General features: G+C 41.6%; 1 long non-coding RNA gene across 1 annotated transcript; it reads left to right on the top strand.

Moving 5' to 3' along the window:
- The first annotated feature begins 558 nt into the window (after nt 1–558).
- On the top strand, nt 559–5,844 carry LOC112114077. Its single transcript, XR_002908719.2, has 3 exons — nt 559–664; nt 1,810–1,921; nt 4,128–5,844. It is a non-coding gene; the product is annotated as an uncharacterized LOC112114077 (long non-coding RNA).
- The last annotated feature ends 964 nt before the right edge of the window (nt 5,845–6,808 follow it).

Consider the following 6,808-nt stretch of genomic DNA (forward strand, 5'->3'; position numbering starts at 1 on the left):
ACTATCCAATAGAAATGAAGCATGTGTAAAGCTTAGAGCTGGTCAAAAACGCCAATGATTTTTAAAGAGAAATTAAAAAATACTTTTCCTATGAATTTTTTTCAGTTTTTTAAGCAACCAAAACAAAACAAGAGAATTTCAGCCAAAATGAAAATGTTCCATGAAAACAGGTTGAATAAAAAAAGGTTTTCTATGAAGAAATGTTTCTTACCCCCCCCCCCCCCCCCCCCATACATAAAATCTACCTACTTTTTGGTTTGCACTCTTTTTTTTGTTGTTGCTCATTTATAAGGGCCCTGTGCATGAGTTTGATGACACAGGGGATGTGTGTCTGGGAAACGTCTTGATCACCCTCACCGATTTGAACCCAAGTATTTAACACGGTCCAAATTCCATCTAGGGCTCTGCAGGTCACAGGTGCCTTCCCATTGCAATGAGGCAATTGGTGTTTATTTTTAGCAAGTGAACATTACCAGTCAAACACTTCTGCCATTGGGGACAGAGATGGGTTTGAATGGTGAGTCCTGAGTGCATCCCTCTTGTGCATATATCCTTTGGTGCACATGTTGGTTTGTATATGGCCGTGGGTTTGCCTGTGAAGAGGCAGAAATGTTTTCACTGTGGCCATGAACCTCCGTGTTTGTAGGTGGACTTCACTATCTTCGTGAGTAAATCAGTTTCACTATGTCAGAGGGTTTTTTTAATGCATTCTGCTATGCTTAGGAGCATGCCTCCCTGTATCTGGAAATGAGTGGGTTTCACTTTATGAAGGAGTTTCACAACTACACACATGTACTTCACTAGTACATGAGTGTGTTTCACTAAGCCTATATGTTCCACTAACTTTGGGTACCACTATGTTTAAGAACAAGCAAGTTTTACACTATTAGTGGGTTTCACAATGTTTGTGTATGGGCCATGTACATTTGTTATAAGCATGTTTCACTATGTTTGTGAGTACGCTTCACTTTGTGCATGTGTTCACCTTGTTTGGGCTTGCTGTTTTTCTTTGTGTGAGATTTGGTGGGTACATTATTTCTTTGTGTGTTTCACTATATAGGATACTTGTGCATATGTCTCTTTATATTTGTGTTTTTCTCTGTGTGTTTCTTTGTACTTGTGTTGCAATGGTTGTGTGAGCATGTTTTACTGTAAGTATTTATATTTGTTCTGGGTCCTGTGTCTTTTTCCTGTGTGTTTCATTGGGTGTGTGTTTTTCTCTAGCTATTTTGTTTCTCTTTCCCCTTTGTACGTTGTGAACGATTCTCTGGTTTTGTGCATGTATATATATTTCCCTGTTTTGATTGTCTGGGTTTTTGGGGGAGGAGGTGGGGAAGGAACTGTTTGCCATTTTGCTTTGTATTTATCTTTGGATGTTTTCCCTATGTTTGCATAAACTGGATGCAGACTACAATTTGGTGATGAATTCTATGAATACTAATCTTAGGCTACCCTTGACCCTGAGGTCAGCTAAAGATCAAAACCAAACCATTTAATATTTTCCTTTTGCAGATCAATAGAAGCATAAATTCACTCTCAATGACAACTATAATTTCAAACAGATCTATAGGAAGCATGCATGCATTTCCAGGATGAGCCACTCATACACTAGTTGGGGAGCACAAAAAGAAGAGTTTCTCAGCTTTTTCTTTTTTACCACTGACTCTCTTTTGCCTTTTTTTTTTATTGCTCTGAAATGCTATTTTCAGCAGCTGCTGTCATATAAATATCTCTTGTTTTTCTTCTCCTCTTTCCCTCCTGGTGAAAAGGGCAGGGGACCTATTGAAAATTCTGCTTTATCTCTTTCAGGAGAGTTCAAGTGCGGGTCGAACAATCGATTCCTCCTCCTTTTCTTTTTTAAGTTTCCTGTCGTTCTTTTGCCCAGATCAGCATTGAAGGAAAATAGGAAGGGCAGTGTTGTGTATGTATAGCTATATACTCAGAGAATGTGTATGTGTCTCTGTCTCTGTGTGTGTGTGTGTGTGTATATATATATATATCCACGTGAATGTGTACCAAACAATGAAATATTTTTTACAGCAAAACTATCTTAAACAGAGAAAAAAGCTGGAAAAGTTTGGAAGTGCTGTTTGGTTCTAAATTGGAATATTAACCCTTCCAAAATTTCTCCTCTAAGAACTGCACAGGCTTTCAAGACAATGCTGTAAGATCTTAGACAGTTCCTAAATTTTTTCATGTGTGGGGGAGGGAAGGGTTATTTTGCAAGTAGTATTGTTTCACAAAAAAATTCAGCTGGTCTGCTGGTAATCTGCAAATCTTTAAAGCTGCGTTTAGTCTAGAAAAGGTATTTTCAAGCATTTTCACCGAATCAGAAAAAAAAATTTTAAAAGGCAAAACAAATGAAACCATTAATCTGCCTGGATTTTCCACCTCATAGAACAATCTGTTAGGAATGACTCAAATAAAGTGGAATGTGATTTCGGCCCCCCCGCCCAAAAAATCTCTTTCCACAAATTCCTTGTTTATGGAGAAACACTGAAAACAGGAGTAAGTCCCACCACCCCCATAGTAAAAAAAGGCACCATAAGCACGGGGGGGGGGGGGGGGGGGAGGGGAGGGGGTTGCTTTGTGTAGGAAATAAAGACCGTAAAGTGAGGACTTTTATTGCTGGCAATCAGAGTATTGCTGCTGGCAGTGGCTAAAGGTGGAAAGCAAAGATGATTTAATTTATAGAAAGGACAAAGATGTCATGTAGCAGATTTAATCATTGAAAAGAAAAAATATTTAAAAACTCCAGCTAACGTCATAATTTACATTTTGGGATAATAAAGAGGGGTGGAATAAAGAAACAACTGGAAAATACTGAAAGGGTGAACAAAAATGAAAGAAGATAAATAGATTTGCCTGTAAAACTAATAAATTTAAAAACAAAACCAGAAAGCAAAACACAGCTCCTTGAAAGTGCTGGTAAAATGGACCATCGATTTTGGAATTCATCTGCATTTTGTATTTTAATAATGCTTACTCTCTCTCTCTCTCTCCCTCTCTCTTTTGCAAAATATAAAAGCTGATCTGATAAATATTAATTTGAACCATCATAATGTATTTGAAAATTCCAGCTAAAATGTCACCACATGGAACATTAATGTAATATTTCAAGGCCCTGAGAGCAATACTCATATTGATTGCATTTATTTCACTCTAGGGAGGAGAAATAATTCTTCAGTGTGGGACACATCTGGTAGCCAAAGATGCAAAAGGCGGAGGGGAGAAATGCAAAATTATATGGAAAATTTTTTTTTAATAAATAAATAAATAAAACCCCTAAACCCAAAACAAACCAAAAAGTCCAAGTGAAATTGACAAATGCAGCCCTTTGAATCTTAAACTTGGGTTGCTACAATTTTTTTTTTTAATCTCACTTCTCTTTGCATTTTTAGTTTTGGTAAACAAGAAAAAACAACTAACCCCCCCTCAAAATTTAACCATGATTTTATTAATCTTATAGTAGGAAAAATAGCAGTCTAATCAACACTATAAAGGAAGAATGTGTGATTGGATTTGCTTATTGGAAACACAAAAGCAAGACTGGGAGGACAGCAAAGCAGATAGTCTGCAAAACTTTGACAGAGGTTTCCATAGAAGGGGCTCTCTTTTGGAGAGCCTTTTCTAAGACTCAGGGTCCGAACTTTGCAAGGACGGAAGCCCGGACATGTGAGAGACAGGGGCTACTTTCCTGCGATTCTGCAGGAACATAGGAGCACAGAGACTCGCTGCCTGTCTGGAGTCCCATAAAACAGATCTTTTCCTTGTCATTAAGAATATTGATGTTCATTAGGCCCGGGCGTCAACGAGTCTTTGTGCAAATGAAACGAAATCTGAGTCAAATTGTGACCCTGAGTCCAACACGTAACCGCAGACCTGCTGGGATCTGGGGATTCGGTCTCCCCCCAGCACACAGAGAGCCCATCCCTTTCCTGAGACAAAAATCTACCTAAATAAAGTAACTGGTCCTAAGTGACAGTTCGAGGAATGACACAAAAAATTGTGCTCCATAGAGATGGGAATTTTAATACAGATGGAGCAGAATAGGATGACTTTGGGGTGGTCTCTCAAGATAGAAGCTTCCCTACTAAGAGTGATCTCTCATTTCCCCTCTACCCCAGATTCTGGAGTAGCCATCAGCTCTTCTGGAGGTAAAGTTCTTTTTGCTACGAGGTTTTGTCTTTGGTGGGGGCCTGAGGTTGATTTTCCTGCTGTACAAATACCAGGCTAATAAAGGAAGCTTGAGCCCAGTAATTCACGGCAAGCCAGTTTGACGGAGCCCTTTTAGTGTGACGGGTGCTTTTCAGAGCTAATGTCTTGCTGATATTAACAGCCGTGCACACAGAGTGAAATCTGCAATGTAAAAACCAACGGCTTGCTAAAAATTTCCAAGATCGCACATCTCGCTGTCCCATTCATTTCCTTGACCTTTTGCAGGGGGCGGAGGAAGAGAAGGAGGTGCTGGAGCATGGCACTTTCCAAGACATGAACACGCTGCAGCCAAACTGGCTCCCCCAGCCTTGGATGCCGAGACCTTGAGCTGAGGACCTGCTCCCTCTGCACCTGCAGTTCATAAAAATAAATAAAGAGAAACCAACTCTGGCAATGGGCAGGCTTGCCCCAGCACTGCCTGTACAGGGACTGGCAAGCAGCTCCCAAAAGGAGCCTGCTCTGCCATGAACATGCAGATCACTGGGGGATCTTACTTTGGATCAACACAATGGCCAGTTTGATCACCATATCCCAACAGATTCCATGCACAGCGGTTTCTCTGGAAGGGTAGTGTGGCCTAGCAGTAAAAGCAAAGAATAAATCAAGAAGCTCCCTGGATTATATTCCTGGCTCTGCCACTGACTCGCTGTGTGACCTTGGACAAATCCTTTCTCCCCGTACCTAAGTTTCCTGCAACTGTAAAAAAAAAAAGTGTAACAAACCCTCCCACACAAGGTGGGGAGAGGGCGTTTGTGGCTTGCTTAGTGCTTAGAAAGCACTTTGAGATCTTCAGCTAGAAAGCACTACACAAGAGCCATGTATTGTAATTAAACCTTATATAACCAGGCTCTGCAGAAGCAGGGTGTGTAGGCAGCAGTGGCTCCTGTACCTGCAGCGTGATGTAATGTGGCTGCTGCTGGATTCTGGTGCTCTACAAAGCACAGGGGTGCTGGTGGGGCCGGGGGAGAAGGATATAGCTCAGATGTGGCAAGATGACAATTTGGTCTAATAACTGCGCTGAGCTGGCTGAGTCTGGGGAACGACAAATCCTTCCTTTGTGCTTGTCTCATTATTCAGCCCTTAAATGGTTAAACACCCTCTGTGTTCACTTAAACTGTCACTTTGCAGAGCTGCCAAAATATTTTGATGGCTTGTACCAGATCTCCTTGGCAGACTGTTCTTTCAGATGAATGAGAGACTTTGGACTGCCGAGCAATGAATAATGCATAACCAAGGCGCCCCCTACTGGCCACCGGGGTCCTTAGACGAGTTACAAACCTCCGCAAAGTTGCAAATAGAAAACACTTTAGCTACTGCTGAACGAGAGTCCCCAAAGGACGTTGCTCCCTATATATCCATATCCTACTGCCTCTATTCCAGATGGAACTGGGGATAGATCTCCCGCACCTGACGGCAGATCTGCCTAGGTGACAGAGAGTCAGTCACAGTTAAAGGTAAATTTTTATCGGTAAATGTTGGTAAACATCGATTTCACCATACACCCTCAAACTAAGAAAAGATATTTCCATTCATAGCAATCACAATGTACAGAGAGGCAAAGAAAGAAAATGCTACTTGAGAACTTATTAGAGTTTGATTTAAGGATACTGACTTTGTATATTTTGACATGTGATGTTGACAATTTAAGTTTTAATGGTTATAAAGCTTTAACTTTCCAAATCTCAGCGTGTACTGTCATTAAATAATTATCTTCTGAACCCCCACCCCATTGTTTGAGCACCCTATAATTTCCTGCAACTGGGAAAACTTAAATTGATAAATATCAGAAAAAAATATTTAAAATAACTATTGATAAAATCGATTTTAAAAAAATTGAATTCTGACAAGCCTAGTTAAAGGACTTTGGACAAACTGCACTTGCCAGTTGTACATCCCTGGTGGCAGCTGAAAGGATCCAATTGGGGCACTACGGTATGAGGCGTTTGTTGAGAAATGGTCACATTTGTTAAAAGCCAAGGACCAGGGGATACCTATGGGTTCAGAGCAGCTCTGAATATAGTCCAGGACTTCTGAAGCCCTAAGTTCCTTGGAGATTTGATTCCAAGTTGAAAGCTTCAGGAAATGTCCTTTTGGTTGAAACTGAAATAGGATCTGGGACGGGCTTAGTTCAGATCACCAAAGTCAACCCAGCAGGGGGATGGGGCAGGCAACACCAGGGTTCTGGTCCAGCACATTAGAAAGGTAGGATCCTATGTGCCAACTCTGGATCCCAATGTGAATTTGGGGTGCCCCCTCAAAGCTTGGGGTGCTCAGAGCTGGAGTGCTGGCTCAGGTCCATCCCTACGGCACACCCAGGGGGTTTCATGGCTGTGTTCAAGGGCACTTAGGAGATCAGATTATTTAGAAATGGAGTGGGCCTGTTAGATGCTTGAGTTCCCTTTGGGGAGGGGATGCTGGAACACTTCACTGGGGAGCGTGGCAGGCTGGGCAAAGCCAGGAGGGTCCCAAGCCTTGGGGAGGTGTTAATACCTTTGTTCTGGCTTGTGCTGTATGGCAGAAGAGTATATGTAAAGAATGTCCCGCCCCTTGAAGGGCCAAACACACACAACCAGGTTTCCCCCAGACAAAA

This window comes from Terrapene carolina, unplaced genomic scaffold (assembly GCF_002925995.2).
Source record: "Terrapene carolina triunguis isolate 2854851 unplaced genomic scaffold, T_m_triunguis-2.0 Scaffold714, whole genome shotgun sequence".
Lineage (NCBI taxonomy): Eukaryota > Metazoa > Chordata > Testudines > Emydidae > Terrapene > Terrapene triunguis.